Raw genomic sequence first — 21,581 nt, forward strand, 5'->3', positions numbered from 1 at the left:
TCTCGCTCTCACCTGCCTCTGTGGAAGACAAGAGGTGCTAACGAGCACCACCTGCCACAGCCCTTCCCTAAGAACATGTGATTTCCCCCCCCAGTCATCACACTCCTATTGTAACTCAACTTATTTCCTTCTGCTTCTCCCTCTTCCTCTCCCGTTCTTCTCTTTCCTGTATCTCCTCAACCTCCCTCCTATCCTCCCTCTCTCTCCTTCTCGTCCTCCCCTCTCTCTCATGCTGTTCATCTCTAAGTGTGGAGGTGATTGGCATCCTGGCTTCCTGCTGCTTCTCTGTACAGCATCACTGTAATGTGTGTTTGTGGGTTAACTGTCTCTGTCTGTGTGTGTGTGAATATAACGGAGTATGGAATGTTGTTTAAAAACGGTTTATTCTGTGTGTGTCAGGTTAACTCTGTCCTTCCTCTTTGTGTGGTGCTAGGTGATTTAAACCTGTCCTCTCTACTCAGTGTGGTGCTAGGTGATTTAAACCTGTCCTCTACCCAGTGTGGTGCTCGGTGGTTTAACCCTGTCCTCTCTACTCAGTGTGGTGCTCGGTGATTTAAACCTGTCCTCTACCCAGTGTGGTGCTCGGTGGTTTAACCCTGTCCTCTCTACTTAGTGTGGTGCTATATGGTTGAACCCTGTCCTCTCTACTTAGTGTGGTGCTAGGTGGTTGAACCCTGTCCTGTCCTCTCTACTCAGTGTGAATGGAGCAGTGTGAGAGTGCAGCCTCTCTCCTGGCCTCCGTGCGGGAGCAGGAGCGTCAGTTTGAGCGTCTGACTCGCGCTCTGGAGGAGGAGAGAGGTGCGGAGGCACCCTCCCACGCCCTCCCCCAATCTACAGGTAAAGCCCTCGCCCCCAGTGGGATCATCCACCACCCCCATAGCATTCATGGGATCATCCACCACCCCCATAGCCATCAGTTGAACCCTGTCCTCTCTACTTAGTGTGGTGCATCCACCACCCCCATAGCCATCATGGTATCACCCATTCCATCACTTCATCCTCGTTTCATCACCGTTCAACCGTCCTTGTAACTATCCATGCCGTCACCTCCATAGCTGCCGTTAGGGTTGCAACATTCCGATATCTTCCAGGAGGGAATAAGCAGGAAATTGGAGGATTTCCGGAAAACCTGTGGATTTTCCACATGAAGTTCACAGAATTGTTCAATCCGAGCCCCCATGGTATCATCCATTGCCTCACCCCAACCGTCACGTCCCGTCTCGTTCCATCATTGGTCAACCCTCCCTGTAGCCATCATTGGTCAACCCTCCCTGCTAGCCATCATTGGTCAACCCTCCCTGATAGCCATCATTGGTCAACCCTCCCTGTAGCCATCATTGGTCAACCCTCCCTGTAGCCATCATTGGTCAACCCTCCCTGTAGCCATCATTGGTCAACCCTCCCTGTAGCCATCATTGGTCCGCCCTAAGACAGTCCTAAGGCTCATATGATAAAACATTATACCGTATGTTCAGTGTTAATGATCCCAGTCCATGGCTGATCCTGTGGTCAGAATATTACAGATCGTTCAGACAGTAGAATTGCAGTATTTAGTTTGAGAATACAACTCTGACTGACCAGATGTTAGCTGTTAGCTAAATGCTAACGTGTGAAAATGAACACAATTGCAAAGACGGGCAAATCCAGCTCAACATTATACAAGCATTGCTTGTAGCTACTGAATGTCATTTTTTGGTGCTTTTCTGGAGGAGGAGCAGCATGTGTACACTGAGCAGAAGGGAGAACAGAGGAGGAAAAACACACTTTATTTTTTACAAATAGTATACTGCTGCCTGCTTGATTCATAACCGGTTGGGTTTTGTCCAATCCCTGGTCTAGGTTACTGTTTACCATGTCCACTTCCTGCTTAGTGTCTGTGACTGTCAGGCTTCCCTGTCTGGACGTAGTGACCTCATAGCTTTAGATTACTTGCGAGCACGCGCACACACACACACACACACACACTGTCTGGTAAGCAGACACACTGAGGTGTGTCATTTTCCCACCCTCAGGCATTTTATAAACACACTACACGGTAAACACATAGTCTCCTCTCTCAGGGTTGGTCTGGTCAGTCAGTGTTGTATCTCTGGAGAACAGACAGGGTTGGAATGTGCCTGGTCTTCACCCTGTTTACAGAGCTGACAGGCACACACACACTGAGAACCCCACTGAGACACACACACACGGCCAACTGACAACCCACTGACAGGTTCTCACACGCCCTGCTCTCTCGGAGGCTCTTCCTGTCTGGCTGGCAGCAGTGTTGCTCTCTCTGAACCGGTCTCTCCTCATCCTCCATGTCTCCCCCATTCTGTCCTTCATTTGTTTTTTTCAGTCACGTCATCAATTGTTTTATTGCTTGTCTAGTTTGTACTTACTGTATTTCTGCTTAATGTCTGGGGTTGACTGAATGGGATGTGGTGGTGCCTGTTGTCTGGGGTTGAATGAGTGGGATGTGGTGGTGCCTGTTGACTGAATGGGATGTGGTGGTGCCTGTTGTCTGGGGTTGACTGAATGGGATGTGGTGGTGCCTGTTGACTGAATGGGATGTGGTGGTGCCTGTTGTCTGGGGTTGACTGAATGGGATGTGGTGGTGCCTGTTGACTGAATGGGATGTGGTGGTGCCTGTTGTCTGGGGTTGAATGAATGGGATGTGGTGGTGCCTGTTGTCTGGGGTTGAATGAATGGGATGTGGTGGTGCCTGTGCTGGGGTTGACTGAATGGGATGTGGTGGTGCCTGTTGTCTGGGGTTGACTGAATGGGATGTGGTGGTGCCTGTTGTCTGGGGTTGACTGAATGGGATGTGGTGGTGCCTGTTGTCTGGGGTTGAATGAATGGGATGTGGTGGTGCCTGTTGTCTGGGGTTGAAATGGGATGTGGTGGTGCCTGTTGTCTGGGGTTGAATGAATGGGATGTGGTGGTGCCTGTTGTCTGGGGTTGAATGAATGGGATGTGGTGGTGCCTGTCTGGGGTTGAATGAATGGGATGTGGTGGTGCCTGTTGTCTGGGGTTGACTGAATGGGATGTGGTGGTGCCTGTTGTCTGGGGTTGAATGAATGGGATGTGGTGGTGCCTGTTGTCTGGGGTTGAATGAATGGGATGTGGTGGTTGTCTGGGGTTGAATGAATGGGATGTGGTGGTGCCTGTTGTCTGGGGTTGAATGAATGGGATGTGGTGGTGCCTGTTGTCTGGGGTTGAATGAATGGGATGTGGTGGTGCTGAATGGGGATGTGGTGGTGCCTGTTGTCTGGGGTTGAATGAATGGGATGTGGTGGTGCCTGACTGAATGGGATCTGGGGTTGAATGAATGGGATGTGGTGGTGCCTGTTGTCTGGGGTTGAATGAATGGGATGTGGTGGTGCCTGTTGTCTGGGGTTGACTGAATGGGATGTGGTGGTGCCTGTTGTCTGGGGTTGAATGAATGGGATGTGGTGGTGCCTGTTGTCTGGGGTTGAATGAATGGGATGTGGTGGTGCCTGTTGTCTGGGGTTGAATGAATGGGATGTGGTGGTGCCTGTTGTCTGGGGTTGAATGAATGGGATGTGGTGGTGCCTGTTGTCTGGGGTTGAATGAATGGATGTGGTGGTGCCTGTTGTCTGGGGTTGAATGAATGGGATGTGGTGGTGCCTGTTGTCTGGGGTTGAATGAATGGATGTGGTGGTGCCTGTTGACTGAATGGGATGTGACTGAATGGGATGTGGTGGTGCCTGTTGACTGAGTGGGATGTGGTGGTGCCTGTTGACTGAATGGGATGTGGTGGTGCCTGTTGTCTGGGGTTGACTGAATGGGATGTGGTGGTGCCTGTTGACTGGGGTTGACTGAATGGGATGTGGTGGTGCCTGTTGACTGAATGGGATGTGGTGGTGCCTGTTGTCTGGGGTTGACTGAATGGGATGTGGTGGTGCCTGTTGACTGGGGTTGAATGAATGGGATGTGATGGTGCCTGTTGTCTGGGGTTGAATGAATGGGATGTGGTGGTGCCTGTTGTCTGGGGTTGACTGAATGGGATGTGGTGGTGCCTGTTGACTGAATGGGATGTGGTGGTGCCTGTTGTCTGGGGTTGACTGAATGGGATGTGGTGGTGCCTGTTGACTGAATGGGATGTGGTGGTGCCTGTTGACTGAATGGGATGTGGTGGTGCCTGTTGTCTGGGGTTGACTGAATGGGATGTGGTGGTGCCTGTTGACTGAATGGGATGTGGTGGTGCCTGTGTGTGTGAAAGGAGCCTGGAGCTCTGTCTCTCTGTGTCCTGTGTTAACCTGCTCCTCTGAATGTTTGGAATAACTCTGCTCCTCCTTGGCCACTGGCCCTGCGGTTGACACACACACACACACACACACACACACACACACACACACACACACACACACACACACACACACACACACACACACACTGTCCTCTCGTGTAAACTACTCCTGTCTTCCCCTCCGCTCTACAGAATGGGCGTGTTTCTTGTGATGCGGACATAGAGAGGCTCACACTGAAGGAGGGATACGTCAACGGGACACATGTAAGCTGTGTGTGTGTACCGGAATATGTCTTCCTCTTTGGCAGTTGTGACTGTCTATGTATCTGTGTGTGTGACATGTTTGCCTGTGTTAATTAAGTTCGCTAGTGTGCATTTATCTGTGTGTGTGTGTGTGTGTGTTATATTGTGTGTGTGGGTGTGTGTGTGTGTGTGTTATATTGTGGGTGTAACGGTGTCTGTCTCCGTTCTTCAGTACAGGATGGAGCCTGGTCAAGTCGTCCAGGAGACAGTTACCGTGGAAGATGACCCGCACGAGGTGCCCCCCGTCATCTCCGTGGAAACCAGCGAAGACGGCACCACGCGCCGCACAGAAACTACGGTACTACCTTTACTTCCACACACACAGTTGACACTTGAGGATTGTGAATGACATCAGCTAATGGATTGATCTTTTCTGCCTCCACACCCCTTACACTTCTCTCACTTACCTTTTTCTCCCCTCCTTTTCCTCTCCAACCTCTCTACCCCTCCCCTGACTCATGTCATCTCCTCCGACTCACTCATGTCATCTCCTCCGTGTCTGACACTAACCTCTCTCCCCTGACTCATGTCACCTCCTCCGTGTCTGACACTAACCTCTCTCCCCTGACTCATGTCATCTCCTCCGTGTCTGACCTCTCTCCCCTGACTCATGTCATCTCCTCCGTGTCTAACCTCTCTCCCCTGACTCTTGTCATCTCCTCCGTGTCTAACCCCTCTCCCCTGACTCATGTCATCTCCTCCGTGTCTGACCTCTCTCCCCTGACTCATGTCATCTCCTCCGTGTCTAACCTCTCTCCCCTGACTCTTGTCATCTCCTCCGTGTCTAACCTCTCTCCCCTGACTCATGTCATCTCCTCCGTGTCTAACCTCTCTCCCCTGACTCATGTCATCTCCTCCGTGTCTAACCTCTCTCCCCTGACTCATGTCACCTCCTCCGTGTCTAACCTCTCTCCCCTGACTCATGTCATCTCCTCCGTGTCTAACCTCTCTCCCCTGACTCATGTCACCTCCTCCGTGTCTGACACTAACCTCTCTCCCCTGACTCATGTCACCTCCTCCGTGTCTAACCTCTCTCCCCTGACTCATGTCATCTCCTCTGTGTCTAACCTCTCTCCCCTGACTCATGTCATCTCCCTCTCCCCTGACTCATGTCATCTCCTCCGTGTCTGACACTAACCTCTCTCCCCTGACTCATGTCATCTCCTCCGTGTCTAACCTCTCTCCCCTGACTCATGTCACCTCCTCCGTGTCTGACACTAACCTCTCTCCCCTGACTCATGTCATCTCCTCCCGTGTCTAACCTCTCTCCCCTGACTCATGTCATCTCCTCCGTGTCTAACCTCTCTCCCCTGACTCATGTCATCTCCTCCGTGTCTAACCTCTCTCCCCTGACTCATGTCATCTCCTCCGTGTCTAACCTCTCTCCCCTGACTCATGTCATCTCCTCCGTGTCTAACCTCTCTCCCCTGACTCATGTCATCTCCTCCGTGTCTAACCTCTCTCCCCTGACTCATGTCATCTCCTCCGTGTCTAACCTCTCTCCCCTGACTCATGTCATCTCCTCCGTGTCTAACCTCTCTCCCCTGACTCATGTCATCTCCTCCGTGTCTAACCTCTCTCCCCTGACTCATGTCATCTCCTCCGTGTCTAACCTCCTCTCTCCCTCTCCCCTGACTCATGTCATCTCCTCTCCTCTCCCCTGACTCATGTGTCTAACCTCTCTCCCCTGACTCATGTCATCTCCTCCGTGTCTAACCTCTCTCCCCTGACTCATGTCATCTCCTCCGTGTCTAACCTCTCTCCCCTGACTCATGTCATCTCCTCCGTGTCTAACCTCTCTCCCCTGACTCATGTCATCTCCTCCGTGTCTAACCTCTCTCCCCTGACTCATGTCATCTCCTCCGTCACCTCTCCCCCTGACTCATGTCATCTCCTCCGTGTCTAACCTCTCTCCCTGACTCATGTCATCTCCTCCGTGTCTAACCTCTCTCCCCTGACTCATGTCATCTCCTCCGTGTCTAACCTCTCTCCCCTGACTCATGTCATCTCCTCCGTGTCTAACCTCTCTCCCCTGACTCATGTCATCTCCTCCGTGTCTAACCTCTCTCCCCTGACTCATGTCATCTCCTCCGTGTCTAACCTCTCTCCCCTGACTCATGTCATCTCCTCCGTGTCTAACCTCTCTCCCCTGACTCATGTCATCTCCTCCGTGTCTAACCTCTCTCCCCTGACTCATGTCATCTCCTCCGTGTCTAACCTCTCTCCCCTGACTCATGTCATCTCCTCCGTGTCTAACCTCTCTCCCCTGACTCATGTCATCTCCTCCGTGTCTAACCTCTCTCCCCTGACTCATGTCATCTCCTCCGTGTCTAACCTCTCTCCCCTGACTCATGTCATCTCCTCCGTGTCTAACCTCTCTCCCCTGACTCATGTCATCTCCTCCGTGTCTAACCTCTCTCCCCTGACTCATGTCATCTCCTCCGTGTCTAACCTCTCTCCCCTGACTCATGTCATCTCCTCCGTGTCTAACCTCTCTCCCCTGACTCTGTCATCTCCTCCGTGTCTAACCTCTCTCCCCTGACTCATGTCATCTCCTCCGTGTCTAACCTCTCTCCCCTGACTCATGTCATCTCCTCCGTGTCTAACCTCTCTCCCCCTGACTCATGTCATCTCCTCCGTGTCTAACCTCTCTCCCCTGACTCATGTCATCTCCTCCGTGTCTAACCTCTCTCCCCTGACTCATGTCATCTCCTCCGTGTCTAACCTCTCTCCCCTGACTCATGTCATCTCCTCCGTGTCTGACCTCTCTCCCCTGACTCATGTCATCTCCTCCGTGTCTAACCTCTCTCCCTGACTCATGTCATCTCCTCCGTGTCTGAACCTCTCTCCCCTGACTCATGTCATCTCCTCCGTGTCTAACCTCTCTCCCCTGACTCATGTCATCTCCTCCGTGTCTGACCTCTCTCCCCTGACTCATGTCATCTCCTCCGTGTCTAACCTCTCTCCCCTGACTCATGTCATCTCCTCTGTGTCTGTCACTCCTCTCTCCCCCCTGACTCATGTCATCTCCTCCGTGTCTAACCTCTCTCCCCTGACTCATGTCATCTCCTCCGTCTATCTCCTCCATCTCCTCCGTGTCTAACCTCTCTCCCCCTGACTCATGTCATCTCCTCCGTGTCTGACCTCCTCTCTCCCCTGACTCATGTCATCTCCTCCGTGTCTGACACTAACCTCTCTCCCCTGACTCATGTCATCTCCTCCGTGTCTAACCTCTCTCCCCTGACTCATGTCATCTCCTCCGTGTCTAACCTCTCTCCCCTGACTCATGTCATCTCCTCCGTGTCTAACCTCTCTCCCCTGACTCATGTCATCTCCTCCGTGTCTAACCTCTCTCCCCTGACTCATGTCATCTCCTCCGTGTCTGACATCTCTCTCCCCTGACTCATGTCATCTCCTCCGTGTCTAACCTCTCTCCCCTGACTCATGTCATCTCCTCCGTGTCTAACCTCTCTCCCCTGACTCATGTCATCTCCTCCGTGTCTAACCTCTCTCCCCTGACTCATGTCATCTCCTCCGTGTCTAACCTCCTCTCTCCCCTGACTCATGTCATCTCCTCCGTGTCTAACCTCTCTCCCCTGACTCATGTCATCTCCTCCGTGTCTAACCTCTCTCCCCTGACTCATGTCATCTCCTCCGTGTCTAACCTCTCTCCCCTGACTCATGTCATCTCCTCCGTGTCTAACCTCTCTCCCCTGACTCATGTCATCTCCTCCGTGTCTAACCTCTCTCCCCTGACTCTTGTCATCTCCTCCGTGTCTAACCTCTCTCCCCTGACTCTTGTCATCTCCTCCGTGTCTAACCTCTCTCCCCTGACTCATGTCATCTCCTCCGTGTCTAACCTCTCTCCCCTGACTCTCCCCTGACTCATGTCATCTCCTCCGTGTCTAACCTCTCTCCCCTGACTCATGTCATCTCCTCCGTGTCTAACCTCTCTCCCCTGACTCATGTCATCTCCTCCGTGTCTAACCTCTCTCCCCTGACTCATGTCATCTCCTCCGTGTCTAACCTCTCTCCCCTGACTCATGTCATCTCCTCCGTGTCTAACCTCTCTCCCCTGACTCATGTCATCTCCTCCGTGTCTAACCTCTCTCCCCTGACTCATGTCATCTCCTCCGTGTCTAACCTCTCTCCCCTGACTCATGTCATCTCCTCCGTGTCTAACCTCTCTCCCCTGACTCATGTCATCTCCTCCGTGTCTAACCTCTCTCCCCTGACTCATGTCATCTCCTCCGTGTCTAACCTCTCTCCCCTGACTCATGTCATCTCCTCCGTGTCTAACCTCTCTCCCCTGACTCATGTCATCTCCTCCGTGTCTAACCTCTCTCCCCTGACTGACTCCTCCGTGTCTAACCTGACTCATCTCCTCCGTGTCTAACCTCTCTCCCCTGACTCATGTCATCTCCTCCGTGTCTAACCTCTCTCCCCTGACTCATGTCATCTCCTCCGTGTCTAACCTCTCTCCCCTGACTCATGTCATCTCCTCCGTGTCTAACCTCTCTCCCCTGACTCATGTCATCTCCTCCGTGTCTAACCTCTCTCCCCTGACTCATGTCATCTCCTCCGTGTCTAACCTCTCTCCCCTGACTCATGTCATCTCCTCCGTGTCTAACCTCTCTCCCCTGACTCATGTCATCTCCTCCGTGTCTAACCTCTCTCCCCTGACTCATGTCATCTCCTCCGTGTCTAACCTCTCTCCCCTGACTCATGTCATCTCCTCCGTGTCTAACCTCTCTCCCCTGACTCATGTCATCTCCTCCGTGTCTAACCTCTCTCCCCTGACTCATGTCATCTCCTCCGTGTCTAACCTCTCTCCCCTGACTCATGTCATCTCCTCCGTGTCTAACCTCTCTCCCCTGACTCTGTCATCTCCTCCGTGTCTAACTAACTCTCTCCCCTGACTCATGTCATCTCCTCCGTGTCTAACCTCTCTCCCCTGACTCATGTCATCTCCTCCGTGTCTAACCTCTCTCCCCTGACTCATGTCATCTCCTCCGTGTCTAACCTCTCTCCCCTGACTCATGTCATCTCCTCCGTGTCTAACCTCTCTCCCCTGACTCATGTCATCTCCTCCGTGTCTAACCTCTCTCCCCTGACTCATGTCATCTCCTCCGTGTCTAACCTCTCTCCCCTGACTCATGTCATCTCCTCCGTGTCTAACCTCTCTCCCCTGACTCATGTCATCTCCTCCGTGTCTACTCATGTCATCTCCTCTGTCTCCCCTCCCTGACTCATGTCATCTCCTCCGTGTCTAACCTCTCTCCCCTGACTCATGTCATCTCCTCCGTGTCTAACCTCTCTCCCCTGACTCATGTCATCTCCTCCGTGTCTAACCTCTCTCCCCTGACTCATGTCATCTCCTCCGTGTCTAACCTCTCTCCCCTGACTCATGTCATCTCCTCCGTGTCTAACCTCTCTCCCCTGACTCATGTCATCTCCTCCGTGTCTAACCTCTCTCCCCTGACTCATGTCATCTCCTCCGTGTCTAACCTCTCTCCCCTGACTCATGTCATCTCCTCCGTGTCTAACCTCTCTCCCCTGACTCATGTCATCTCCTCCGTGTCTAACCTCTCTCCCCTGACTCATGTCATCTCCTCCGTGTCTAACCTCTCTCCCCTGACTCATGTCATCTCCTCCGTGTCTAACCTCTCTCCCCTGACTCATGTCATCTCCTCCGTGTCTAACCTCTCTCCCCTGACTCATGTCATCTCCTCCGTGTCTAACCTCTCTCCCCTGACTCATGTCATCTCCTCCGTGTCTAACCTCTCTCCCCTGACTCATGTCATCTCCTCCGTGTCTAACCTCTCTCCCCTGACTCATGTCATCTCCTCCGTGTCTAACCTCTCTCCCCTGACTCATGTCATCTCCTCCGTGTCTAACCTCTCTCCCCTGACTCATGTCATCTCCTCCGTGTCTAACCTCTCTCCCCTGACTCATGTCATCTCCTCCGTGTCTAACCTCTCTCCCCTGACTCATGTCATCTCCTCCGTGTCTAACCTCTCTCCCCTGACTCATGTCATCTCCTCCGTGTCTAACCTCTCTCCCCTGACATCTCCTCCGTGTCTAACCTCTCTCCCCTGACTGTCATCTCCTCCGTGTCTAACCTCTCTCCCCTGACTCATGTCATCTCCTCCGTGTCTAACCTCTCTCCCCTGACTCATGTCATCTCCTCCGTGTCTAACCTCTCTCCCCTGACTCATGTCATCTCCTCCGTGTCTAACCTCTCTCCCCTGACTCATGTCATCTCCTCCGTGTCTAACCTCTCTCCCCTGACTCATGTCATCTCCTCCGTGTCTAACCTCTCCTCCCCTGACTCATGTCATCTCCTCCGTGTCTCTAACCTCTCTCCCCTGACTCATGTCATCTCCTCCGTGTCTACTCACTCATGTCATCTCCTCCGTGTCTGACACTAACATCTCTCCCCTGACTCATGTCATCTCCTCCGTGTCTAACCTCTCTCCCCTGACTCATGTCATCTCCTCCGTGTCTAACCTCTCTCCCCTGACTCATGTCATCTCCTCCGTGTCTAACCTCTCTCCCCTGACTCATGTCATCTCCTCCGTGTCTAACCTCTCTCCCCTGACTCATGTCATCTCCTCCGTGTCTGACCTCTCTCTCCCCTGACTCATGTCACCTCCTCCGTGTCTAACCTCTCTCCCCTGACTCATGTCATCTCCTCCGTGTCTAACCTCTCTCCCCTGACTCATGTCATCTCCTCCGTGTCTAACCTCTCTCCCCTGACTCATGTCACCTCCTCCGTGTCTAACCTCTCTCCCCTGACTCATGTCATCTCCTCCGTGTCTAACCTCTCTCCCCTGACTCATGTCATCTCCTCCGTGTCTAACCTCTCTCCCCTGACTCATGTCATCTCCTCCGTGTCTAACCTCTCTCCCCTGACTCATGTCATCTCCTCCGTGTCTAACCTCTCTCCCCTGACTCATGTCATCTCCTCCTAACCTCTCTGACTCTGTCATCTCCTCCGTGTCTAACCTCTCTCCCTGACTCATGTCATCTCCTCTCTAACCCTGACTCATGTCATCTCCTCCGTGTCTAACCTCTCTCCCCTGACTCATGTCATCTCCTCCGTGTCTAACCTCTCTCCCCTGACTCATGTCATCTCCTCCGTGTCTAACCTCTCTCCCCTGACTCATGTCATCTCCTCCGTGTCTAACCTCTCTCCCCTGACTCATGTCATCTCCTCCGTGTCTAACCTCTCTCCCCTGACTCATGTCATCTCCTCCGTGTCTAACCTCTCTCCCCTGACTCATGTCATCTCCTCCGTGTCCCTCCCCCTGACTCATGTCATCTCCTCCGTGTCTAACCTCTCTCCCCTGACTCATGTCATCTCCTCCGTGTCTAACCTCTCTCCCCTGACTCATGTCATCTCCTCCGTGTCTAACCTCTCTCCCCTGACTCATGTCATCTCCTCCGTGTCTAAACTCTCTCCCCTGACTCATGTCATCTCCTCCGTGTCTACCTCATGACTCATGTCATCTCCGTGTCTAACCTCTCTCCCCTGACTCATGTCATCTCCTCCGTGTCTAACCTCTCTCCCCTGACTCTTGTCATCTCCTCCGTGTCTAACCTCTCTCCCCTGACTCATGTCATCTCCTCCGTGTCTGACCTCTCTCCCCTGACTCATGTCATCTCCCTCTCCCCTGACTCTTGTCATCTCCTCCGTGTCTAACCTCTCTCCCCTGACTCATGTCATCTCCTCCGTGTCTAACCTCTCTCCCCTGACTCATGTCATCTCCTCCGTGTCTAACCTCTCTCCCCTGACTCATGTCATCTCCTCCGTGTCTAACCTCTCTCCCCTGACTCATGTCATCTCCTCCGTGTCTAACCTCTCTCCCCTGACTCATGTCATCTCCTCCGTGTCTAACCTAACCTCTCCCCCTGACTCATGTCATCTCCTCCGTGTCTAACCTCTCTCCCCTGACTCATGTCATCTCCTCCGTGTCTAACCTCTCTCCCCTGACTCATGTCATCTCCTCCGTGTCTAACCTCTCTCCCCTGACTCATGTCATCTCCTCCGTGTCTAACCTCTCTCCCCTGACTCATGTCATCTCCTCCGTGTCTAACCTCTCTCCCCTGACTCATGTCATCTCCTCCGTGTCTAACCTCTCTCCCCTGACTCATGTCATCTCCTCCGTGTCTAACCTCTCTCCCCTGACTCATGTCATCTCCTCCGTGTCTAACCTCTCTCCCCTGACTCATGTCATCTCCTCCGTGTCTAACCTCTCTCCCCTGACTCATGTCCTCTCTCCCCTGACTCATGTCATCTCCTCCGTGTCTAACCTCTCTCCCCTGACTCATGTCATCTCCTCCGTGTCTAACCTCTCTCTCCCCTCCTGACTCATGTCATCTCCTCCGTGTCTAACCTCTCTCCCCTGACTCATGTCATCTCCTCCGTGTCTAACTCAATCTCTCTCCCTGACTCATGTCATCTCCTCCGTGTCTAACCTCTCTCCCCTGACTCATGTCATCTCCTCCGTGTCTAACCTCTCTCCCCTGACTCATGTCATCTCCTCCGTGTCTAACCTCTCTCCCCTGACTCATGTCATCTCCTCCGTGTCTGACACTAACCTCTCTCCCCTGACTCATGTCATCTCCTCCGTGTCTAACCTCTCTCCCCTGACTCATGTCATCTCCTCCGTGTCTGACTCATGTCATCTCCTCCGTGTCTAACCTCTCTCCCCTGACTCATGTCATCTCCTCCGTGTCTAACCTCTAACTCATGTCATCTCTCTCCCTCTCCCCTGACTCATGTCATCTCCTCCGTGTCTAACCTCTCTCCCCTGACTCATGTCATCTCCTCCGTGTCTAACCTCTCTCCCCTGACTCATGTCATCTCCTCCGTGTCTAACCTCTCTCCCCTGACTCATGTCATCTCCTCCGTGTCTAACCTCTCTCCCCTGACTCATGTCATCTCCTCCGTGTCTGACCTCTCTCCCCTGACTCATGTCATCTCCTCCGTGTCTGACTCACTCTCTCCCCTCCCCTGACTCTGTCATCTCCTCCGTGTCTGACCTCTCTCCCCTGACTCATGTCAACCTCCTCCCTGACTCTGTCATCTCCTCCGTGTCTAACCTCTCTCCCCTGACTCATGTCATCTCCTCCGTGTCTAACCTCTCTCCCCTGACTCATGTCATCTCCTCCGTGTCTAACCTCTCTCCCCTGACTCATGTCATCTCCTCCGTGTCTAACCTCTCTCCCCTGACTCATGTCATCTCCTCCGTGTCTAACCTCTCTCCCCTGACTCATGTCATCTCCTCCGTGTCTAACCTCTCTCCCCTGACTCATGTCATCTCCTCCGTGTCTAACCTCTCTCCCCTGACTCATGTCATCTCCTCCGTGTCTAACCTCTCTCCCCTGACTCATGTCATCTCCTCCGTGTCTAACCTCTCTCCCCTGACTCATGTCATCTCCTCCGTGTCTAACCTCTCTCCCCTGACTCATGTCATCTCCTCCGTGTCTAACCTCTCTCCCCTGACTCATGTCATCTCCTCCGTGTCTAACCTCTCTCCCCTGACTCATGTCATCTCCTCCGTGTCTAACCTCTCTCCCCTGACTCATGTCATCTCCTCCGTGTCTAACCTCTCTCCCCCTGACTCATGTCATCTCCTCCGTGTCTAACCTCTCTCCCCTGACTCATGTCATCTCCTCCGTGTCTAACCTCTCTCCCCTGACTCATGTCATCTCCTCCGTGTCTAACCTCTCTCCCTGACTCATGTCATCTCCTCCGTGTCTAACCTCTCTCCCCTGACTCATGTCATCTCCTCCGTGTCTAACCTCTCTCCCCTGACTCATGTCATCTCCTCCGTGTCTAACCTCTCTCCCCTGACTCATGTCATCTCCTCCGTGTCTAACCTCTCTCCCCTGACTCATGTCATCTCCTCCGTGTCTAACCTCTCTCCCCTGACTCATGTCATCTCCTCCGTGTCTAACCTCTCTCCCCTGACTCATGTCATCTCCTCCGTCTAACCTCTCTCCCCTGACTCTAACCTCTCTCCCCTGACTCATGTCATCTCCTCCGTGTCTAACATCTCTCCCCTGACTCATGTCATCTCCTCCGTGTCTGACCTCTCTCCCCTGACTCATGTCATCTCCTCCGTGTCTGACCTCTCTCTCCCCTGACTCATGTCAACCTCTCTCTCCTCCGTGTCTGACTCATGTCACTCCTCCTCTCTCCCCTGACTCATGTCATCTCCTCCGTGTCTAACCTCTCTCCCCTGACTCATGTCATCTCCTCCGTGTCTAACCTCTCTCCCCTGACTCATGTCATCTCCTCCGTGTCTAACCTCTCTCCCCTGACTCATGTCATCTCCTCCGTGTCTAACCTCTCTCCCCTGACTCATGTCATCTCCTCCGTGTCTAACCTCTCTCCCCTGACTCATGTCATCTCCTCCGTGTCTAACCTCTCTCCCCTGACTCATGTCATCTCCTCCGTGTCTAACCTCTCTCCCCTGACTCATGTCATCTCCTCCGTGTCTGACACTAACCTCTCTCCCCTGACTCATGTCATCTCCTCCGTGTCTGACACTAACCTCTCTCCCCTGACTCATGTCATCTCCTCCGTGTCTAACCTCTCTCCCCTGACTCATGTCATCTCCTCCGTGTCTAACCTCTCTCCCCTGACTCATGTCATCTCCTCCGTGTCTAACCTCTCTCCCCTGACTCATGTCATCTCCTCCGTGTCTAACCTCTCTCCCCTGACTCATGTCATCTCCTCCGTGTCTAACCTCTCTCCCCTGACTCATGTCATCTCCTCCGTGTCTAACCTCTCTCCCCTGACTCATGTCATCTCCTCCGTGTCTAACCTCTCTCCCCTGACTCATGTCATCTCCTCCGTGTCTAACCTCTCTCCCCTGACTCATGTCATCTCCTCCGTGTCTGTCATCTCCTCCGTAACCTCTCTCCCTGACTCATGTCATCTCCTCCGTGTCTAACCTCTCTCCCCTGACTCATGTCATCTCCTCCGTGTCTAACCTCTCTCCCCTGACTCATGTCATCTCCTCCGTGTCTAACATCTCCTCCGTGTCTAACCTCTCTCCCCTGACTCATGTCATCTCCTCCGTGTCTAACCTCTCTCCCCTGACTCATGTCATCTCCTCCGTGTCTAACCTCTCTCCCCTGACTCATGTCATCTCCTCCGTGTCTAACCTCTCTCCCCTGACTCATGTCATCTCCTCCGTGTCTAACCTCTCTCCCCTGACTCTCTCCCCTGACTGTCATCTCCTCCGTGTCTAACCTCTCTCCCCTGACTCATGTCATCTCCTCCGTGTCTAACCTCTCTCCCCTGACTCATGTCATCTCCTCCGTGTCTAACCTCTCTCCCCTGACTCATGTCATCTCCTCCGTGTCTAACCTCTCTCCCCTGACTCATGTCATCTCCTCCGTGTCTAACCTCTCTCCCCTGACTCATGTCATCTCCTCCGTGTCTAACCTCTCTCCCCTGACTCATGTCATCTCCTCCGTGTCTAACCTCTCTCCCATCTCCTCCGACTCTCCCCTGACTCATGTCATCTCCTCCGTGTCTAACCTCTCTCCCCTGACTCATGTCATCTCCTCCGTGTCTAACCTCTCTCCCCTGACTCATGTCATCCTCCTCCCCTGTCAACATCTCCTCCGTGTCTAACCTCTCTCCCCTGACTCATGTCATCTCCTCCGTGTCTAACCTCTCTCCCCTGACTCATGTCATCTCCTCCGTGTCTAACCTCTCTCCCCCCTGACTCATGTCATCTCCTCCGTGTCTAACCTCTCTCCCCTGACTCATGTCATCTCCTCCGTGTCTAACCTCTCTCCCCTCTGTCACTCCTCCGTGTCAACCTCCTCCCCTGACTCATGTCATCTCCTCCGTGTCTAACCTCTCTCCCCTGACTCATGTCATCTCCTCCGTGTCTAACCTCTCTCCCCTGACTCATGTCATCTCCTCCGTGTCTAACCTCTCTCCCCTGACTCATGTCATCTCCTCCGTGTCTAACCTCTCTCCCCTGACTCATGTCATCTCCTCCGTGTCTAACCTCTCTCCCCTGACTCATGTCATCTCCTCCGTGTCTAACCTCTCTCCCCTGACTCATGTCATCTCCTCCGTGTCTAACCTCTCTCCCCTGACTCATGTCATCTCCTCCGTGTCTAACCTCTCTCCCCTGACTCATGTCATCTCCTCCGTGTCTGAACCCTCTCTCCCCTGACTCATGTCATCTCCTCCGTGTCTGACACTAACCTCTCCCCCTGACTCATGTCATCTCCTCCGTGTCTAACCTCTCTCCCCTGACTCATGTCATCTCCTCCGTGTCTAACCTCTCTCCCCTGACTCATGTCATCTCCTCTGTGTCTAACCTCTCTCCCCTGACTCATGTCATCTCCTCCGTGTCTAACCTCTCTCCCCTGACTCATGTCATCTCCTCCGTGTCTAACCTCTCTCATGTCATCTCCTCCGTGTCTAACCCTCTCCCCTGACTCATGTCATCTCCTCCGTGTCTAACCTCTCTCCCCTGACTCATGTCATCTCCTCCGTGTCTAACCTCTCTCCCCTGACTCATGTCATCTCCTCCGTGTCTAACCTCTCTCCCCTGACTCATGTCATCTCCTCCGTGTCTAACCTCTCTCCCCTGACTCATGTCATCTCCTCCGTGTCTAACCTCTCTCCCCTGACTCATGTCATCTCCTCCGTGTCTAACCTCTCTCCCCTGACTCATGTCTTCTCCTCCGTGTCTCCCTCTCCCCTGACTCATGTCATCTCCTCCGTGTCTAACCTCTCTCCCCTGACTCATGTCATCTCCTCCGTGTCTAACCTCTCTCCCCTGACTCATGTCATCTCCTCCGTGTCTAACCTCTCTCCCCTGACTCATGTCATCTCCTCCGTGTCTAACCTCTCTCCCTGACTCATGTCATCTAACCTCTCTCCCCTGACTCATGTCATCTCCTCCGTGTCTGACACTAACCTCTCTCCCATCTCCTGACTCATGTCATCTCCTCCGTGTCTAACCTCCATCTCCTCTCCCCTGACTCATGTCATCTCCTCCGTGTCTAACCTCTCTCCCCTGACTCATGTCATCTCCTCCGTGTCTAACCTCTCTCCCCTGACTCATGTCATCTCCTCCGTGTCTAACCTCTCTCCCCTGACTCATGTCATCTCCTCCTCCCTGACTCATGTCATCTCCTCCGTGTCTAACCTCTCTCCCCTGACTCATGTCATCTCCTCCGTGTCTAACCTCTCTCCCCTGACTCATGTCATCTCCTCCGTGTCTAACCTCTCTCCCCTGACTCATGTCATCTCCTCCGTGTCTAACCTCTCTCCCCTGACTCATGTCATCTCCTCCGTGTCTAACCTCTCTCCCCCTGACTCATGTCATCTCCTCCGTGTCTAACTAACCTCTCCCCTCATGACTCATGTCATCTCCTCCCCTGTCTAACCCTCTCTCCCTCCCCTGACTCATGTCATCTCCTCCGTGTCTAACCTCTCTCCCCTGACTCATGTCATCTCCTCCGTGTCTAACCTCTCTCCCCTGACTCATGTCATCTCCTCCGTGTCTAACCTCTCTCCCCTGACTCATGTCATCTCCTCCGTGTCTAACCTCTCTCCCCTGACTCATGTCATCTCCTCCGTGTCTAACCTCTCTCCCCTGACTCATGTCATCTCCTCCGTGTCTAACCTCTCTCCCCTGACTCATGTCATCTCCTCCGTGTCTAACCTCTCTCCCCTGACTCATGTCATCTCCTCCGTGTCTAACCTCTCTCCCCTGACTCATGTCATCTCCTCCGTGTCTAACCTCTCTCCCCTGACTCATGTCATCTCCTCCGTGTCTAACCTCTCTCCCCTGACTCATGTCATCTCCTCCGTGTCTAACCTCTCTCCCCTGACTCATGTCATCTCCTCCGTGTCTAACCTCTCTCCCCTGACTCATGTCATCTCCTCCGTGTCTGAACCTCTCTCCCCTGACTCATGTCATCTCCTCCGTGTCTAACCTCTCTCCCCTGACTCATGTCATCTCCTCCGTGTCTAACCTCTCTCCCCTGACTCATGTCATCTCCTCCGTGTCTAACCTCTCTCCCCTGACTCATGTCATCTCCTCCGTGTCTAACCTCTCTCCCCTGACTCATGTCATCTCCTCCGTGTCTAACCTCTCTCCCCTGACTCATGTCATCTCCTCCGTGTCTAACCTCTCTCCCCTGACTCATGTCATCTCCTCCGTGTCTGACACTCCTCTCCCCCTGACTCATGTCATCTCCTCCGTGTCTAACCTCTCTCCCCCCTGACTCATGTCATCTCCTCCGTGTCTAACCTCTCTCCCCTGACTCATGTCATCTCCTCCGTGTCTAACCTCTCTCCCCTGACTCATGTCATCTCCTCCGTGTCTGACCCCTCTCTCCCCTGACTCATGTCATCTCCTCCGTGTCTGACTAACCTCTCTCCCCCCCTGACTCATGTCATCTCCTCCGTGTCACCTCCTCCCCCTGACTCATGTCATCTCCTCCGTGTCTAACCTCTCTCCCCTGACTCATGTCATCTCCTCCGTGTCTAACCTCTCTCCCCTGACTCATGTCATCTCCTCCGTGTCTAACCTCTCTCCCCTGACTCATGTCATCTCCTCCGTGTCTAACCTCTCTCCCCTGACTCATGTCATCTCCTCCGTGTCTAACCTCTCTCCCCTGACTCATGTCATCTCCTCCGTGTCTAACCTCTCTCCCCTGACTCATGTCATCTCCTCCGTGTCTAACCTCTCTCCCCTGACTCATGTCATCTCCTCCGTGTCTAACCTCCGTGTCTGTCATCTCCTCCGTGTCTAACCTCTCTCCCCTGACTCATGTCATCTCCTCCGTGTCTGACATGTCATCTCCTCCGTGTCTAACCTCTCTCCCCATCTGACTCATGTCATCTCCTCCGTGTCTAACCTCTCTCCCCTGACTCATGTCATCTCCTCCGTGTCTAACCTCTCTCCCCTGACTCATGTCATCTCCTCCGTGTCTAACCTCTCTCCCCTGACTCATGTCATCTCCTCCGTGTCTAACCTCTCTCCCCTGACTCATGTCATCTCCTCCGTGTCTAACCTCTCTCCCCTGACTCATGTCATCTCCTCCGTGTCTAACCTCTCTCCCCTGACTCATGTCATCTCCTCCGTGTCTAACCTCTCTCCCCTGACTCATGTCATCTCCTCCGTGTCTAACCTCTCTCCCCTGACTCATCTCCTCCGTCATCTCCCCTGACTCCATCTCCTCCGTGTCTAACCTCTCTCCCCTGACTCATGTCATCTCCTCCGTGTCTAACCTCTCTCCCCTGACTCATGTCATCTCCTCCGTGTCTAACCTCTCTCCCCCTGACTCATGTCATCTCCTCCGTGTCTAACCTCTCTCCCCTGACTCATGTCATCTCCTCCGTGTCTAACCTCTCTCCCCTGACTCATGTCATCTCCTCCGTGTCTAACCTCTCTCCCCTGACTCATGTCATCTCCTCCGTGTCTAACCTCTCTCCCCTGACTCATGTCATCTCCTCCGTGTCTAACCTCTCTCCCCTGACTCATGTCATCTCCTCCGTGTCTAACCTCTCTCCCCTGACTCATGTCATCTCCTCCGTGTCTAACCTCTCTCCCCTGACTCATGTCATCTCCTCCGTGTCTAACCTCTCTCCCCTGACTCATGTCATCTCCTCCGTGTCTAACCTCTCTCCCCTGACTCATGTCATCTCCTCCGTGTCTAACCTCTCTCCCCTGACTCATGTCATCTCCTCCGTGTCTAACCTCTCTCCCCTGACTCATGTCATCTCCTCCGTGTCTAACCTCTCTCCCCTGACTCATGTCATCTCCTCCGTGTCTAACCTCTCTCCCCTGACTCATGTCATCTCCTCCGTGTCTAACCTCTCTCCCCTGACTCATGTCATCTCCTCCGTGTCTACTCATGTCATCTCCTCTCTCCCTCTGACTCATGTCATCTCCTCCGTGTCTAACCTCTCTCCCCTGACTCATGTCATCTCCTCCGTGTCTAACCTCTCTCCCCTGACTCATGTCATCTCCTCCGTGTCTAACCTCTCTCCCCTGACTCATGTCATCTCCTCCGTGTCTAACCTCTCTCCCCTGACTCATGTCATCTCCTCCGTGTCTAACCTCTCTCCCCTGACTCATGTCATCTCCTCCGTGTCTAACCTCTCTCCCCCCTGACTCATGTCATCTCCTCCGTGTCTAACCTCTCTCCCCTGACTCATGTCATCTCCTCCGTGTCTAACCTCTCTCCCCTGACTCATGTCATCTCCTCCGTGTCTAACCTCTCTCCCCTGACTCATGTCATCTCCTCCGTGTCTAACCTCTCTCCCCTGACTCATGTCATCTCCTCCGTGTCTAACCTCTCTCCCCTGACTCATGTCATCTCCTCCGTGTCTAACCCTCTCTCCCTGACTCATGTCATCTCCTCCGTGTCTAACCTCTCTCCCCTGACTCATGTCATCTCCTCCGTGTCTAACCTCTCTCCCCTGACTCATGTCATCTCCTCCGTGTCTAACCTCTCTCCCCTGACTCATGTCATCTCCTCCGTGTCTAACCTCTCTCCCCTGACTCATGTCATCTCCTCCGTGTCTAACCTCTCTCCCCTGACTCATGTCATCTCCTCCGTGTCTAACCTCTCTCCCCTGACTCATGTCATCTCCTCCGTGTCTAACCTCTCTCCCCTGACTCATGTCATCTCCTCCGTGTCTAACCTCTCTCCCCTGACTCATGTCATCTCCTCCGTGTCTAACCTCTCTCCCCTGACTCATGTCATCTCCTCCGTGTCTAACCTCTCTCCCCTGACTCATGTCATCTCCTCCGTGTCTAACCTCTCTCCCCTGACTCATGTCATCTCCTCCGTGTCTAACCCTCTCTCCCCTGACTCATGTCATCTCCTCCGTGTCTAACCTCTCTCCCCTGACTCATGTCATCTCCTCCGTGTCTGACACTCCTCTCTCCCCTGACTCATGTCATCTCCTCCGTGTCTAACCTCTCTCCCCTGACTCATGTCATCTCCTCCGTGTCTAACC

The 21,581-nt window shown here is 53.3% G+C and overlaps 1 protein-coding gene and 1 pseudogene across 1 annotated transcript in view; both read left to right on the forward strand.

Moving 5' to 3' along the window:
• The window catches only part of LOC135529584 (NLR family CARD domain-containing protein 3-like), a 168,096-nt gene that overhangs the window by 33,646 nt on the left and 112,869 nt on the right, over nt 1-21,581 (forward strand). The window lies entirely within an intron of this gene.
• Nucleotides 687-21,581, forward strand: part of LOC135529582 (catenin delta-1-like) — a 55,102-nt pseudogene continuing 34,207 nt past the window's right edge.

Source organism: Oncorhynchus masou, unplaced genomic scaffold (genome assembly GCF_036934945.1).
Source record: "Oncorhynchus masou masou isolate Uvic2021 unplaced genomic scaffold, UVic_Omas_1.1 unplaced_scaffold_1188, whole genome shotgun sequence".
NCBI classification, from domain to species: domain Eukaryota; kingdom Metazoa; phylum Chordata; class Actinopteri; order Salmoniformes; family Salmonidae; genus Oncorhynchus; species Oncorhynchus masou.